At 42.9% G+C, this 17,742-nt stretch overlaps 1 protein-coding gene across 5 annotated transcripts in view; it reads right to left on the reverse strand.

The window, feature by feature from the left end:
• The window catches only part of YPEL2 (yippee like 2), a 128,989-nt gene that overhangs the window by 57,884 nt on the left and 53,363 nt on the right, over positions 1–17,742 (reverse strand). Inside the window, exon 1 of one of the 5 annotated variants that reach the window (XM_056816491.1) lies at positions 8,999–9,252. The exons of the other annotated variants lie outside the window; for them this stretch is intronic. The gene's annotated coding sequence lies outside the window, so the exon portion shown is untranslated. Of the gene's footprint in view, positions 1–8,998; positions 9,253–17,742 lie in introns of those variants that run through there. 5 annotated transcript variants of the gene reach the window in all.

Raw genomic sequence — 17,742 nt, forward strand, 5'->3', positions numbered from 1 at the left:
TGCCAAGAAAACCCCAAATGAGGTCACAAAGAATCAAACATGACTGAAAAATGACTTAATGATAACAAAATTAGATTGTAAGCCCCTTGTGGGCAGATTATTTTTTGCTTCTTTTTTAATCCCTAGAATTTAGTACAAATCCTGGAATATGGCAGATTAATAAATGTTTACCACCTATTTCATTTCATTCCCCACTCAACCTTGAAGAGCACCAGTATCAGAGATTAAATTACTGTGCTTGAAGCTCCTGGTTCTGTGTTTTTCTTTTTTCTTCTTTTTTTTTAAACCCTTACCTTCCTCTTGGAGCCAATTGGCTCCAAGGCAGAAGAATGGTAAGGGCTAGGCAATGGGAGTCAAGTGACTTGCCCAGGGTCACACAGCTGGGAAGTGTCTGAGGCCAGATTTGAACCTAGGACCTCCCATCTCTAGGCCTGGCTCTCAATCCACTGAGCTACCCAGCTGCCCTGTTCTCTGTGTTTTTCAATTCCAATCCTTTTTTTGAGTTTGGCCATGCTAGGTACTATCTACCTCACAGGACTACAAACTTTTAAAAGACAACAGGACCAACAAGTTATTATTTTTTAAGTAGCAAGTAGTTCTACCACCAATTTTCTATGGTAACTCCAAGCACTTCTCTGGGTCCAGCCAGTTATGAAATGTTATTCCAACAACTTTCTCCCCATCCCCAAAGAATGGCCATAATTTAGGGTAACTGACAATAGATTTCTGGGGTTGCCTGAGACTCTCTAATCCATCCCTCTGTAATCAGGCCCATCCTTAACCTATAATGAAAAACAGACCATTCTGAAGAGCTGCCAAGAAAATAAGAAATATAGCCCATTTCCCTGGTATAATTTCTTTGGGCGATGGGGTTCATGAGCTTGATTTCTTTTTGGTCCTTAAGCACAGGTGGAACACCAATTAAGATACATGGTCTGGCAGACACCTGCCAGGTCAGCCTTAGAAAACAGCTTCTCACCTAAAAACCCAGAACAGAATAGCAGCTGATTTCAGAGAAAATGCAAGGGAACACAGCCTTCAGTCACTTTATCCCCCCCTGTTACCTCTGTGGAGAAGAACAGGATGGTACATTCATTGTGCAGACTTGTTTTCTTTTGATACCTATTGACAAAGCAGGCCCTATCACCAGTTCCAAGAAACTGGAATTGAGACTCCCATAAACCCAGAAGATAAGACCTCAAGACCAAAGGTAGCCATATTTTCAATCTCATAACCTGCCAATATAATTCAGTTCTCAGCTGTCTTAGTCTGTCCCACTTTAACCTTCCAACTCAAATAAGTTTGTAAAACTCCAGACACTGCCATCTGTAGTTGAGATCTCTGCCTTTTCATACATAGAATCTGGAGATCAAGTTTAATATGTAAATGTAAAAACTAGACAAAGAAGCCGAGGCTTCCTGCCCTCCCCCTCCAAAGTATAAGGGAGAAAGATCATGGGATTTTGGAGGGAAAAAACCTGGGTTAAAACATGAACTTGATACTCTGTGTGACTCTGGGCCTCAGTTTCCTCATCTGTAAAATGAGGGAACTGGATTATGTTATATTTCAAAGGTCCCTTTCAGTTCAAAATCCCCTTGATAAAATGATTTTCCAGCTGTCCTTATTTCAGAGATGGATGGATTTCATCTAAAAAAAAAACTATTAAGAAACTGTTTACAGAAGCAAAAAAAACAAAAAACAAAAAAACCCAATTATGTACCAAGTTCCTGGATTTCCTCTCTGCACAGAACAATGAGCTGATAGTTTTAAAGCTCAAAACCTCTTCCATAGCTGGTATAGAATAGATAGAATAGGGTCGGAAGGCAGGAATCAGAGGGCAAACCACATAGTCTTTACTTCTGGTGGGCCAAGTGTTCTCCCTGTACAGTATTATTTCATGGGATCTTCACATCAATCTTGTGAGGAAGGGATTGCAGTTGTTATTATCACTGTTTACAGAGATTCAGAGGTGAACTGACTTGTCCATATCTATACAGCTGAAGTGCCAGAATTTGAACCCAGGTCTTCCTGACTTCTTGTGTTACCAGCATCAATTTTTCAAAAATTTAGGCAGTCTAATAAGAGATTCTGAGGGTCATGGTAAGATTAACATAAATTGAAACAGTGAAATAAGCAAAAAACATATATACATATCTATATGTATGTATATAGAGACATTGAGATACACATAAATAAAATGAACACTTAAAAAAGGTTGTTATCTAATGATAATGGCCAAGTTTGGCTCCAGAGAGGGATAAGAAAGTGTACCTCCCTCCTCCATTCATTAAAGAGTGGGGGACTATCGGTATGGACTGTTATATGCTATTCAGGCTCAGTGGCTACACTGTTTTCTTTTCACATCTTTTCAGTGTAGAAGTAGAGGAAGGTGAGAGTAGTATATTCAGAAATGGTCTACAAAAACAAAAGAAATCTATAAAACCTAAATAGAAACACCCAGGGCAGGGTTTTCTCCCTATGCCACCACCCAAGTCCAAAGGGTCCTAGCTTTAAACATGTGCAAGCTCAGGGAGGGTCCCATCTAGGTTTGGGATTTACCAACCAGCCCAAAAGGGTCCTTGCTCCTGGTGCTCCCCTCCCCAACTTCAAGCAATACAAACAGTAGTTAACTATGTTCTAACTTCAAAACAAAGGGTGTATGTTCTCACCATCGCAGTAAGAGCGGGAGAAAGTTTCTTTTAAATTGGGAAAGAGAAAGGTCATTCAAAGTTTAGATGCAACGAAATGACATTTTCCCTCATAACACCTTCCTGTTTCTAGAAAACCTCACTGAAGTCTATTTAGGAGAAGGGATCCTTTTTTCTCCCCTATTAATGCACACTGTGTGGGAGGGGAGAGAGAAGGGAAATTAATCAAGAAGCATGCAATAAAAAATATGCTTAGTTTTTTTTAAGTAAGCAAAAAGTATGAGCCCACCTACTCCGTACTAATATAAAATAAACAGTGAATTAATAAACTACTTATAGAGAGGGCTTTAGTTCTAGATTATGGATAGTTTGTATGGGAGGCAGGAAGAAACAGAGGAAAGGGAAAGACAGAGAAAGTAAAAAACAAGGAGAATAAAGAGGGGGTGAAGAGGAGACCCACAAATGTATTCATTGAAGGGGAATCAAGGCCCCTTCCAACCCTGAAGTTCTATGAACACATGCACACCCAAACTAGCACACAAACACATACACCCCAGAGATAGAGAAAAAAAGGAAAAAAGGAAGAAAGCTGAGGAAGTTAAGGAGTAAGCATTAATAAGGCAGACAATTAGCTTGCCTAATGGATGGGTATTATAATGTCAGTTATCAGTGCTAACTATTCTTTACAGTTTTTCAACTGTAGCAGCAGCAGTGGCCAGAATACCCAGAGTTGTACAAAGCCAAGTGCCAGATCAGCCTACAAGCTGGTGATTCTCCACCCTTTTCCATAGCTCAAGCCTGGAATTAAAATATGCATGTCATTAGCCAGAGCCTTTAGCAGAATCATAGCCATCTTCTCCTCTCTTCATATATCTAATAAAGAACTCTTATCTCAGCCCTCCTACCCAGACTTCTTGATGAAAATTAAACAGTCAGGCTCTAACAAACACATTCTATCAGGACATACAATGTGACTCAGTCAGTCAGTGATGACATTCATTTCAGGGCTCCAAATCTATTCAGCCTTGGCAGTGGCTATATTTACCATATGGGCTTCTCGAATCTCTCTTTATGACCCCAAAATGATAAAGACAAAGAAGTATTAAGGAAACTTTAATATCTAGGAAGGAATTCCATCCTGGCCCTTTGGCCTTCTAGCCACCCTAGACCAGAGCCTGGCTTTAAACCACAGATGAGATGCCTCTGGTGTCTTTCTTAATCTCCCCAATTCTCAGGACACACTGGGTGGACCCCAAGGTGTTCCTGACTCAACTGGATGATCTGGCTGCAGAATCTGGGTGGTGCCCCTTTGTGGAACTCTCTTCTGTCTGCCACATCACAGAAGAGTGAGACCCATCCCTGTGCTCCGGCTTTTCATTGGTTGCAGGAAATTGTATTGGATGACCAAGACTTAATTAGGTCAGGAGTTGGCATCTTTTCAGACTGTGATGTAGTTAAGAGCCCTGGGCTGGAAAGCCAGCCAACCTGGGTTTTAGTCCCAGATTGCCACTAACAAGCTGTGTTGACCTTGGGCAAATTGCTAAATTAAGAGTCAGAAAATACTAGAACTGGAAGTGAATCTAAAAATGAAAGGGTTGAAATTTGATCTCTAAGGTCCCTTTCAGCTCAAGTGGCATGACTGAGTCTTCATTTATCTCCTTTAATTTAAGGGGGCATTTTTCTGCTGATAAGGCCACCCTCAAATTAAGAATCTCTTTGTACCTCAGCCTCTACCCCTGAGAGTAATTACTTGTAGTTATACTAATGTTTGACAGAAGACCTAGAAAATCCAGCTTATGTTGAGAGGGCACAGCAGTATGGTGGAGTAAATTAATCCTACCTCAACCACTAGCAGTGCTGAGGCTAGGCCAAGTCCCTTAACCTCTCAGCCTCAGTTTCCTCATTTATAAAAGGGAGAGCATTATAAAAACACTCCATCTCCCAGGATTGCTGCAGGGCTCAAATGAGATAATATATGTAAAATATATGTACTTGCAAACCTTTTTTAAGCTTAGAAGGTTTCAGAAAAATAGCTTTGGGTTCAGAAATAGAATGGAAGAAAAGTAGGAAAAGATCAAAGGATTCTTGGTCAGCTAATGTCTTAGCTCATTACCATGGTGCATTATGGTCAGCACTAAGAATACAAAGAAAAGCAAAAGATGATCCTTGCCTTTAAGAAGTTCACAATCTAAAGATAATTCACAATAATAATTCCTGTTCTTAAAAAAAAGGAGGCAAGGAAATATAAATAACATGGAAATAAGTTTTGAACAATAATACATGTATAACCCAGTGGAACTTCTTGTCAGCTCTGGGGGGCGGGGTAAGGATGGGAGGAAATCACAAATCATATAACCATAGAAAAATATTCTAAATTAAAAAATTAAAAAAAAAAAGGAGGCAAGGGGAGATGAAATCTTTTGTGCCCTTCATAACCTGCTTATCACTAAAACCCAGAATAACCCAGAATATCAAGGGCTTTTTTGTCCCCTTCTGACTTTTGGTCAATTAACTCCCATTAAGAATAACTAGCTACAGAAGGTCCTGCCTGAGCCAGGACTCATCATTGCCATTCACTGAACTAGGAACTGGATAGCACCTTGGGGGGACCCACCATCATGAATGAGCATGTATGTGGACCATCCATTACTAGGTACAAGTCTAAATGCAAGGAATCTGAAGTCCAAGAAGGATCATCTTTGCCATTTGTACCATTTCACATTAAATAAATAAATCTGCCTATCTGCCAGTGACTTTAATGACAGGCCTTATAAAAGACATAGCAAGGGAGCAAGGTAGGTAGGTAGCTCAGTAGATAGGACCTCTTGGAGGTCCTGAGTTTGAATTTGACCCCACATATTTCCTAGCTGGGCTAATCACTTAACCCCAAATGCCTAGTCCTTACTGCTCTTCTACTTTGGAACCAACCAATGTGCAGTATTAATTCTTCTAAGATTGAAAAAAGACATAGTGGGGCCGAGTCAGACACCATCAGACTAACAAACCCCATTTAGGAAGGGGCTGGAATAAAGATGTAGAGAGCAGTAGAAACTGCACACATCTGAAAGCACTCAACTGTCACCTAGATACCAAACCAGATGTCACACTAGCCTAATCCATTTAAACACAGTCAAGTCTTTATCTTAAGTCAAAAGCAAAAAAACAAAAAACCAACCCTAAATTTGTGATCAGCTTAGCCAAAGGTTAAGCAATTTCTACACAATTAGTTTTACAAAGCTAATGACATCACAGGTCTGAAAAGAGAAAAGGCCAAAAAAAAAAGACAATTTAAATGGTACTGTACTTAATTAGTGTCTCAATACAAAGTGTGTTTCACTGAAATTCTAGTTGTCATTTAGACCGTTTCTGATAGCTTTGATTAAGTTAAGTCAAGGCTCCAAGGTAAGCTCCCTGGAAGCCAAGAAAAACAAGACAGTCCTCGCCCTCAAGAAGCTCACAATCTAATGATTATTCAGAGACTCTTCCACTCACAAATGGGTCTGGATCTCAGTAACTAATGGGAAAAGCAGCTATGGGGCTAAATCAAGTAGCTATGGGTTTCCACTGAGCACCAGGAGTTAGCCAGCCACAGAAACAAGGCATTATAGCAAGGGAACAACTCAGGTATACCACCAAGCTGTCCAAGAACTAAGGCTTGGGCACACAGGAAGAAACTGCTTTTTAACAGGCTTGTCCATAAACAAAGGTCACCCTCCCCCCAACAAAAAAGTTATTATGAGTCTACCCTTCCCCCAGGCTATACAGCCTTGGCTAGGAGATTTTGAAATAAGCATAATCAACATTTTCTACTTCTGGCTGCCAGGAATTGTAAATGGCCCCAAGCACACGCCTGTACAACCCCCTAAAAGCCACCAGGACACATGAAACATAACAATAGCCTCATACAATAATAACCAGAGCCAGCAGAACTCTATTCTCTCTCACTCCATACCCCAACCCCAGCCCTAGCCCTAGCCACCACACAAATGCCATGGATTACACAGTTCAAAAGCAGGCAAGCTTTGCATCATTCCCAGCCACCTGAGTCCAGGGGGCAAAAGCAAGTTAAGGCTTTGCATGACCTAGGCCACCAGTGTCAGATCCTTGGCTTGGTAACCAAGTTGAGAGGAGAGAGTTCTCCCTTTCCAGCTTGTCTCATAATTCTAGGAGCCTTTACTTTTTCATCCTCCCAACATTCTAGTACTACAGGGGCTTTTAATTCTGTGTGTGTGTGTGTGTGTGTGTGTATAAAAGGCCCCTTTGGTCAAAGTGATGGATCCCTTCAAGAATGTTTTGTTGCCTGTATTCATAACTGAAGAAAATGCTCAATTTTAATTAGGTTAGTAAAAATAAAGATGGAGATTTTTTCCCCCTTCTAAGCAGATTCCCTTAAAGTCTGCCCATTTCTGTCCATGCACCCCAGGGTAAGAGAGCCTGTCCTAGTATGAGTTTGGTGAGTTAACCCTTCTTATATGACAGCTTGACTGACTGTCATTCAAGGAGAAAGCTCTCCACAAATTGCTTCTCCCTGCTACTGGGGGTATTCACCACCTGTCTACAAGTTTAAGGTCTAGTCCAGCAATTCACAGCAGGCCTTCTGGAGTCCAGCTTCTAAATATGAACATGTTAAAGTGAAGAGCAAAGGACAATGATCCAGAAGAATTGATTCAAATCCTGTCTCAGATACTTATTGGCTCGATGAAGGGGGGAAAGGCACTTGACTTCTCTGAGCCTTAGTTTGCCTATCTGTAAAATAAGGATAATAATTGAACCTATCTTACAGCGTTCTGAAGATTAAATAATGTTGTTAAAATGATTAGCAAACTTAAAGAATAGGTTCCTATACGCTAAACAAAGGATTCTTAACCTTTTAATCACTGACCCCTTTTGTGGGCCATAGCCTCTCAGAATGATGGTTTTTAATGTAGAAAATATAGGATTACAAAGGAATCGAATTATGATGTATACTTAACATACAAAAAAAAATAAAAGTTCAAAGGTAAGAACCTTCACTATAAACTGACAAGCAAAAGTCAAGGCTAGATAGGAAATGAGCTGCCTAAATCCCTAATACCTTATCCTCATGCTTCTTCCTAACCAGAAGACAGTCCCTTTGGGCCAGAGGATAATGTCATGGGAAAGCTTACACAATTGCTCCTCAGGCTGAGCCTGTTCTTCAGGGAAGGAAATTTAGCCTTTAGGGCTGTCGGGCTTTAAGGCTGCCCACCCACATCATAGTCCCAAAGAGAAGAAAATGGAAAGAACAACTTCAGAGGAACAAGTCTCAGCCTATGCACTGGGAGATAGAGAAAGAAAGGAGGGGAAAGGGGTTGAGACAAGATCTATTAGAGGATGGTCTCAAAAGCAAAATCAGTGAAAGATAAGAGAAGTCTCCACTCCCATAAATAAGAAGCACAAAGAACCATTGGCCTGGGAGTTCCAGGACCTAGGCTGGGTTCTTTCTGGAGAACCTATCTAGATATATCACACTGCCCTTTTCAGAGATTCAGATTTTCTCCACAATCTTAAGTGAGGGGATTGAATGGGATGATCTTTAAGGTCCCACCCAGCTCTAATGTATTTAGGAGAGGGAGGGAAGCAAATCGCTGATTTTTCAGACTCTCTGGCTCACCCTTTACCTCCACCCTTCAGCCTGACTGTGAATCAAATCAGCTGAAAGACAGCTAGCTATTTTTTACTTGCTAACTTTTCAGTGAATCAGAGAATGTCTAATGGGGAACCAAGGTAGATGGAGCCACTAGATATACAGGCAAAAGAAAGAAGTAAGGCATAAAATCTAAAAGAAATTAACCCATAGAAAGCTCTTTTATCTACTATCCTGGCAGCCATGCTATTTCTGAGAATAAAACCTAGGCCCAGCTATGGAATGATAGTTTAAACAGCCAAGAGAGAAATACCTTGATTTGATAGGGTGGAACATCTAAGACCCTTAATCATCTACAAAAAGGAGAATTTTGTCCCTCAGATACCAGCACACAAAATACTGTAACCAGAGAGTAAACAGTGTTTACAGAGGTGCTGAGAGAAAAGCAAACAGAAAGGGAAATGGGATAAACAAGGTGTTAAAAGTCCAAAAAAGGGGAAGTCTGAGATCCAAAGAAAGTCAAGGATGTGCTGCCCCCCCTCCTCACTTTACCTTTGAAGGAAGCTTGGGCAGTATGGGGTGCTATCTTTGCAGGGTGGAAAAATAGTGACGGTTGCCCACTGGTGAGGAGTTGAGTAACTCCAGTTGTCTTAGGGCAAGATGAGGAAAGGGGACATGGCATCCCCTCTTCTCTTCCCCATCCACTTTTGTGGCTGGGATATAACTGGGGCTCGGTTGAAGTTACCTTTCTCAATAGCCTGGGAGGTTGGCCAGCCCTTATTCCAAGAGAGGCTCAGGGCAGAAGGTGGACCCGGTCCTTGAATCTTGGAAGCCCTTCTCCACCACGAGAAGAGGCAACACCACATGCCAGCGCCCCCTAGGTGCGTGAGGCCACTTCGATGACCCAGAAGCTGTCCAGGGCAGGAGTCAGTCGAAAGTTGAGAGCTCGCTCAGCTGGGAGGCCAGATCTTCCCCACCCACCCACCCACTCTCCCCCAACTAGTCCTGCTTAGCCACTGGGTCAGGAAATTATCTCAGCTCAGTAAGTCAGATCTAGGACGGAGCTCCGAATAAAAGTCCTGATCGCTTCCTTCGAGAGAGCCCTGTCAAGGCAACTAGGTCTCCGGCAAGTCCACCAGCTCCTTCTCTTGGTCCCCAACCTCCTCGGGCCACTTCTAGGCTGCTGGTCCCGGAGCCGCGCTCTGGGACCTTGTTCAGCTCCCAGGTGCTGGAGGTAGCCGGCGAGGGGACGCAAGAGGATGACTGAATCCGGAGTTACAGCCGGAGACGTTCCGGACCCAGGACCCCAGGTCCCCCAGAGCCGGCACGAGCAGCAGCAGCTCTCGGGCCCGCGGGCTGTGTTTGTAAACAAACCGGTCACGTGGCACTCCGGGCCGCCCGGCTCCCCCAAGCCCCAGAGCCCAACGCCCTCACCCAGCTCCCGGACCCGGGGAACGCTGGGGCCAACGCGGCAAGCAGAGGCATGGACGGCCTCGACCCCCTTGCCAGGAGCCCCAAGCCGGGCATGTTCAGAGATGGAAAGCACTGGAGGCGACAGCGACTGGGGCTCTCCTCACGCCCACACCCACGCCCGCACCCGCGCCCCAGTCCGGGTTCGGGTCCGTGGCCACCCCTGCTCCCCGCCAGCTCCAGCTACAGATGCCCGGGCCTCCCTCCGGGAGCCCCTGTCCCAGCACTCACTCCGCTTTGGTCAGGCGGACTGTCTGGCTCCGGCCGGAGCTTAGCTTGGCTCCGCTCAGTTCAGCTCAGCTCAGGTCGGCTAGGCTCCGCTCGGCTCAGATCGGCTGCGCTGCGCTGCGCGGTTGGAGGAGGCGGCCCGGCTTGGGTCCCGGGCTCTGATCGCGATCCCCTCTTAAAGCCACAGTCGCCTCCACTACCGCTGCTGCCGCCGTTGCCGCTCCGCATCCCTTCAGGACCAGGCTGGGGGCTGCCAGGTGACGGACGCGCCCCCTCGCCTATCCCCTCCGCTCGGCACATAGCAACACGTAGCCGGTTGGCTGGGGGTGGCCGCAGCCCTTCCACGGGAAGCCAATCAGCTGTAGATGGAGCTCCGCCCCCCCACTTCTTCCCTGCCCCCACAGCTCGTGCCAGTTGGGTTGTGGGGAGTGTACTGAGTTGGGGGACCACACAGCCTGGGCCCTGGGCCCGGCCGATCCGTGCATGGCTTGTGAGACTCAGCCTCTTTGAGTCAAAGCTGGAGGGAGAGGGTGATGGTAGGTGTCCGAAGAAAGTGGTGATCAGAGTGGGGTGTGCCTTCGGCGTCATATAGAAGATTGTTTATTTCGGTTTAGAGTATATACCCTGGCCTATGAGTTTTGCTTGGAAAGACAGGAGTTTGGAATAGAGAAGAAAAAGACTTGCACAATCCTTACACCCCCAGACTGTGCTAGTTCATTCAACCACTGGAGAGCTGCATCGGGGGAGAACATAAGAAGGGGGTTGGAGGGAGGAAGCAATAAAGGGGTATACAATACGTACCCATTAGGAAACGTTGGACTTTTTACATAGTTTTATCGTTTCAATTTTGGGTACCCATATCCCCCAGAGCGGGGAGGCCAAGTTAAAATGGCCTTCACCTTGAATCTTAACTAATTCCTACCCAGACCCCCCTCTATCCCTAAAATAACCTCCCTGGTTCCAGGCCCCAGTAAAGTTTCTTAGGACCAAGGAAAGCACTATGAAGAAATATCAATGAGGAGCAGTTAGATGGCTCAGTAGATAAAGAACGAGCTTGGATATGGGGGTGGGAGGTGGGAGTCCTGGGTTCAAATTTGACCTCATTTCCTAGCTGTACTAGTCACTTAATCCCAATTATGTAGCCCTCACATCCCTTGGGGGGAAAGGGAGATGGGAAAAGGGGAGAGAGGGAGCAAGGGAGAGAGAGTGCGGAAGAGGAGAGAGACAGAGAAGGATCATGAAGGAGGTGGGAGTAGGGAACAGGAGTCTAAGCTCTATGGCTTCCCAAGAAACAAAAAAATAAATAATAAAGTCTGTGCTTTGGGAGGTGGATATATTATTCATTGTCTCTCATCTACCTTCCTAAGAAAATAAGGAAATAATGAGCCCATTTAAACCCCCTAAAAAAAAAAAGCCAAGAAATGTGGCAAGACTTGTGACTTAGCAAACCAGATATGCTGGCTTGAGATGGAGAGGGACAGTGCATGAGTCACATTGAATAGGTAAGCTAGAAGAGGGCTAAGTAAGAAAGAGAGCATTTGGATCAATTTACAGACCCCCCAAAGACTTTGGATAATAGACCCTACTGGCAAGGCTCTTGTAATCTTTGATATTAAAAAGACCCATAGGTGAAGAGGTTTAAAAAAAAATGAGTTAGAATCAAGTCTGTTTCTGCCACTAATTTGCTATGTGACCTCATGCACATCAGAGTTCATTTCTTTAGGCCTCAGCTTTCTTGCCTCTGAAATGGGGGGATTGAATTAGATAACTACAGTTCTATCCCATTCAAACAATCTATGAATTTAACACTTGTTAGGTACTTCAGGGCACACAGCTATATGCAGATGCAGCACCAAATACACATATTAGTTACATATATGGTTGCTTAGCTTTGTTAGGTAAAGATGCTCCTCTCTACATGGTTATAAACTGCACCCACTAACTCAAAGGATCATAGGATTTAGCTCTGGCAGAGACCATCTAGTCTAACCCTCCTTGTTTTACAGAAGGGAAAATTGAACCTGGAAAAAGGCGAGATAAAATGACTTAAGGTCACTTAAGTAGGGAAGCCAGGATTAAATTTAGGGGCTTAAAGTTTACCAGCTTCACTGACTGAAGTGCTTTTTCCACTATAATTTATACTTCTTTCTATTCTTTAGTTCCAGTTTTCACAAATGATGTCATAAAAACAGTTCACAGACATGTGGTTAATCAGGAATCCATGGAAGAGTGTAGATGGATCAGCACAGATTCCACCATGACAACTAAAAAAATCCAAAATGCAGCTAAGGTGGCACAGTGCTGGGCTCCAGAAGACTCATCTTCCCAAGTTCAAATCTGGCCTCAGACACTATCTGTGGGACACTGGGCAACTAGCTTACCCCTGTTTGTCTCATTTTTCTCATCTTAAAATTAACTAAAGAAGAGAAAATGGCAAACCCCTGATGGCAAACCAAATGGCAAACCAAATCTTTGCCAAGAAAGCTCCAAACAGGTTTATTAAGAATCAGACAGGACTAGGGACAGTTAGTTCAGTGGAATGAGAGCCAGGCCTATAGAATGGGAGGTCCTGGGTTCAAATTTGACCTCAGACACTTCCTAGCTGTGTGACCCTGGGCAAGTCACTTAATCCCCATTGCCTAGCCCTTACTACTTTTCTGCCTTCAGGCAGAAGATAAGGGTTTAAAAAAAAACAGAACCAGACATGACTGAATATTATTACCAATGGAATTGGTAGAATCATCTTTGTAGAAGAAAATGCAAAAAACTAGGAGGTTTCATTATTCTAGCTTAAATAATACTGAACCTTCTTCCATCTCCTTCCAGATGATTGTAAATTATTTGAGGAAGGGAACTGTATTTTTTTTTCAATCTTTATACCCCCAGCACCCACCCCAGTGCCTTACACATAGTAAGTGTTTAATAAGTGCTTGTGGAATTGAATACTTGTCTTTCATCCATCTGTACCTTTAACATGCATTTACACAGTAGAGTTCACCTAATTGGTAGCATTTTTCAGATGGGGAAAGTCTAAAAATGAACAAAATTCCCTGATACATCCTAAGAACCAAATAGCCAAATCGCTTTCAGCAAGAATGGCTTCAGGGAAGAAAGAATCCTAAACCAGGAGAAAAGATAATAGTGAGCATCAGTCCAGGCAGATGTAACTGCTCAGCATCCCCACTTGTTACAAGGTTTCAATAATACTTTGAAAGTAAAGTGGCATGTAGCAGATTAGCATCTGACACATATTAGTTTAACACTTTATGATGTTGGAGGATTATGTAACAACATTAGTTACTACTGTTTCTGTTTAAATAAAAGGTTAAAAAAAGACAACACTAAGAGAATGGGCCCCAGTTCTCAAAGTGAAATCTGAGGGCCCCTGCTGGTCTATCTTGGTGTGTCCTGGGAAGATAACTAAGCGGCCAGAAGAAAATTGTAGCAGAAAGAGTATCACAGTATTCCAGGCTGGAAAACCCTGAGACACTATCTAGTTCAAATCCTTCGTTTTGCAGAGAATGAAACTGGGGTTCAAGAGAAGGGAAATGACTTGCCCAACATCACATAGGGAATAAGCAACAAAGCTCAGAGTTTATGGGCAAACATGATATGAGATTTTTAGAAAGGTAGCATGGCATGATGGATAGAGTATTGCATTTGGAATCAATAATAACTAGGTTTTAGGGACAGCTAGTTAGCACAGTGGATCGGGTGCTGGGCCTGGAGTTGGGAGAATCTGGATTCAAATCCAACCTCGGATTCTTCCTGGTTGTGTGAACTTGGGCAAGTCACTTAACACACAACTCCATTGCCTAGCTGCTCACTAGGACCTGGGTTCAAATTTTACCTCAGATACTTCCTAGTTGTGTGACCCTGGGCAAGTCACAACTTTCATTGCCTAGCTGCTAACTAGGACCTGGGTTCAAATATGACCTCAGATACTTCCTAATTGCATAATTCTGGGCATGTCACTTAACCTCCATTACCTAGCCCTTACTGCTCATTTGCCTTGGAACCAATACCTAGTATTTACTGACTCTAAGATAGAAGGTAAGGGTTTAAAAAAAAAATTTGATACAAAGGTGGAAGGGCTTAAAAAAAAATGAATATCTGGGTTCAAGTCCCAACTCAGACTATTCCTATCTGTTATTCCAGCCCACTAGCCCAACCAATTCATGGCCCACAGAAACGTTCTACTGGAAATTCATCCATATCTCTCTGGCATTTTCCTTCCCCAAATACTGTGTATTTTTCATGTTTATTTTGTATATACTAGACATTAGCATATCGTTGTCTCCTAGATTGGAATGTAAGCACCACCTCAGGCAGTTCTTCCCTAGTATCCCTAGGGTATACAGTAAGTATTTAATAAATGCTTGTTGATTAAGTTTCCCACCCAAAGAGCTGTCCCACCCCACCCCACCCCATCCAGGACTCTGTGATCTATCCTTCTTGGATTGTAACTTAAATGAGATTTCCACTTTACTGTTTGATTATGAATCAAGTATTATTGAATACTTAGTTAAGTTATTTAACCTCTCTGTCCTTCAGACAGGGCCAACTCCTTAGGGTTTATCTATTAAGTTAGAGACCAAATGGCTTAAGAGGGAGTTCCTTTAGGGCCATGGCTTTGGGGTATAAATTCATTAGACTTAATCTAGAAGCTCTCCAGTGGCTTCAATCTACTTTCTATCTTCCTGGCTAAGAAGTGCATTAGCTTACACTTAATGTTTTAGCACCACTAATATTATGGGTAAATGTTATTATCTTCACCTATCTCCCAGGGTTCAAATGAGATAATAACTATAAAACACTTAGCATGGTGCCTGGCAGATAGTAAGTGCTGTGTAAATGTTAGCTGCTATTAGTATTAGTATCATTTGGAGTAGGTAGGTAGTACAGCAGCTAGAATGCCCAGTCTGGAATCTGAGTTCAAATCTAGCCTCAGACACTTATTAGCTGTCGAGCAAGTCCCTTTGACTCTGTTTGCCTCTAATAAAATGAGACGGTAATGGCAAACTACTCTAGGATCATTGCCAGGAAAACCCCAAATGGGGTCACAAAGTTGGATTATACAATAAGATTATCTTACAGCTGGGGAAACTGAGGCTGGGAGAAAAAATTACTGGTTTTCCAAGGCAGAAGAGTGGTAAGGGCTAGGCAATGGGGGTTAAGTGACTTGCCCAGAGTCCCACAAATAGGAAGTTCCTAAGGTCAAATTTGAACCCACAACCTCCCATCTCCAAGCTTGGCTTTCTATCCACTGAGCTACCTAGCTGCCCTCAAAAAACAGTAATTTGGGGGCAGCTGGGTAGCTCAATGGATTGAGAGCCAGGCCTAGAGATGGGAGGTCCTAGGTTCAAATCTGTGTGACCCTGGGCAAGTCACTTAACCCCCATTGCCTAGCCCTTACCACTCTTCTGCCTTGGAAAACCAGTAATTTTTTTTAAACCCTTACCTTCTGTCTTAAAATCAGTACTATGTAGCAGTTCTAAGGCAGAAGAGAGGGTTAAGTAACTTGCCCAGTTACAGAGCTAGGAATAAGTTAACTTTTAACGAGACCTTTAAAATAACATAAGTCGGTATTGTCACTGAATGAATGAGAGTGATAAAGCAGTTATAAGTATGTGCTAAACTGGAGGGTCAGGATACAAATGCAAGCAAGTAAGCCGGTGCCCATCCTCCTAGAGCTTACACAGGAATTGAGAATGACCATACAAGAGGGAAATGGTGGTCAAGGAAGTCTACATTCCACACAATAATGGGTTGGTTTTAGACCTGTTCAAACACCTTTACAATACACAGCGAGAATCAAAGGTGGAGGAGAAAAGCTATTCACAGAAATTTGGACTTAGTTCCTGGCGTGGCCCATTGGGGTGCTGCCGCTCTTGGAAATCATATGGCCCTGGAGATAGGGACAGTTGGAAGATGTGAAAGAGCAATGAGGAACTCCTGAGCCATAGCAGGCTCTCTAGCTAGACCTTGAGCAAGTCGCAGCAGCAGCAGTAGCAGCAGCAACAGCCCAGCAGTGGAATGATAGAGAAATTTCTGAATAAGTGGAATTCTTAAGCCAAGTCTCTTTGCACTCACCAATAGTCCTAGGACAATTTGGAGCTGGCAAGGGCCAGAGCCCTGAAGGATAAACCCAGAAGAGAACAATATATTTAATGAGTTCAACAATGTAGGCTGGTTTTTGGTTGTTGTTTTTTTTTCAGTCACTAAAAGGAAGTTGAATTCTTTGCAACAGAAAAACCATTGAACTTTCTAGAGAAAAGAAACTGAAAATACTTCTACCTTAGGTCTGAGAAGTGGGAAACTACTATTGCAGAATGCTGCATACATTTCAGAAAAGATTTATATACATATATATATATATATACATATATATATATATTTCTGTTTAACTCTTTGTTATAAGGTAAAGTGCAGGCTTGAGGGGAGGGTGGAAAATGTCCATAAAAACAAAATGGAGGAATAATTAGGTAGTACAGTGGATAATCAGGCCTGGAGTCTGAAGGACCTGGGTTCAAATTGGACCTCTAATACATCCTAGCTGTGTGACCCTGGGCAAGTCACTTAACCCTTATTCCTAGCCCTTGCCCTTCTGTCTTAGAATTGTTACTAAGAAAGTTGAGAGTTAAAAAAAAAGACCAAAAAAAAAACCACGTTGATCATAAAGCCAAAGAGAACAAATCTCCTTTGCCAGTACTACAAATTATTTGGATTGTACAAGTGAGAAGAGAAGGACTCAATTCTCTTAATGGGTTGCTAGGGGTACAATGGATAGAACATTGGAGCTGGAATTAGCAAGATGTGTTCAAATGCAGCCTCAGAAACTTACTTAGGTGTGTGAACCTAGTTGAGTAAGTTAACAGCTCTCAGTTTCCTCCTCTGTAAAATGATGATAATTATAGCACCTATTTCCCAGGGTTGTTGTGAGGATAAACCGAGACAATATATGTAAAGCACTTTGCAAGCTTTAAAGTGCTTTACAAATGCTAGAAATTATTATTATAGAAACTCCAAGTGCTTTGCAGAACACTAGGGAGCCATATCGATTTCTGGAGAGGCAGAACTTACTCTTGTTCAATCATGTCTGACCCCATTTAGGGTTTTCTTATCAGAATTACTGGAGTGGTTTACCATTTCCTTCTCTAGTTCATTTTACAGATGAGGAAACTGAGGCAGACAGGGTTAAGTGACTTGACCAGGGTCCCATAGCTAGTAAGTGTCTGAAGCCAGATTTGAACTCAATAAGACAAGTCTTCCTTGCTCCAGGCTCAACACTTTATGAATCTGATCGGCACCCAAAATCTATGGGCCCCAGGGTTTCGTTTATGTGGTTACAACAAATCATCCTATACAAGAATACTTCTTCTATTTGTCCAAGTTATAAAAGCACCTGATTTCTGGACTTTTTACCTTAGGAGTGAAAAATTTGGAGAAATTAGTTTCACTGGACTGCTCTTCATGTTATTATTTAACCTTCCTAACATTCTATCATCAGGCTGTAAGCTCTCCCTCCACTCCTTAAACAGTTTAATCACATCCTCCAGAAAAATCTGCCTAAACTCCTAAACTGTTGAGCAGCCTCATATCACAGGAAAAAGCCAGGAAACGAAAAGGAGGAAACGGGTGGGAAGGGATGTGGATGACACCTCCTCCTTCCTCTTTCTCCATTGGCTCCAGATCCCCTTATTTCACTCCAGAGAACAATATACTCATTATAACCTAATTTCACTACAACCAAGTAGCTCATACATTTTCCTATGACCCAATGTTCAAAGT

The sequence above is a fragment of the Monodelphis domestica genome, chromosome 2, assembly GCF_027887165.1.
Source record: "Monodelphis domestica isolate mMonDom1 chromosome 2, mMonDom1.pri, whole genome shotgun sequence".
NCBI lineage: Eukaryota > Metazoa > Chordata > Mammalia > Didelphimorphia > Didelphidae > Monodelphis > Monodelphis domestica.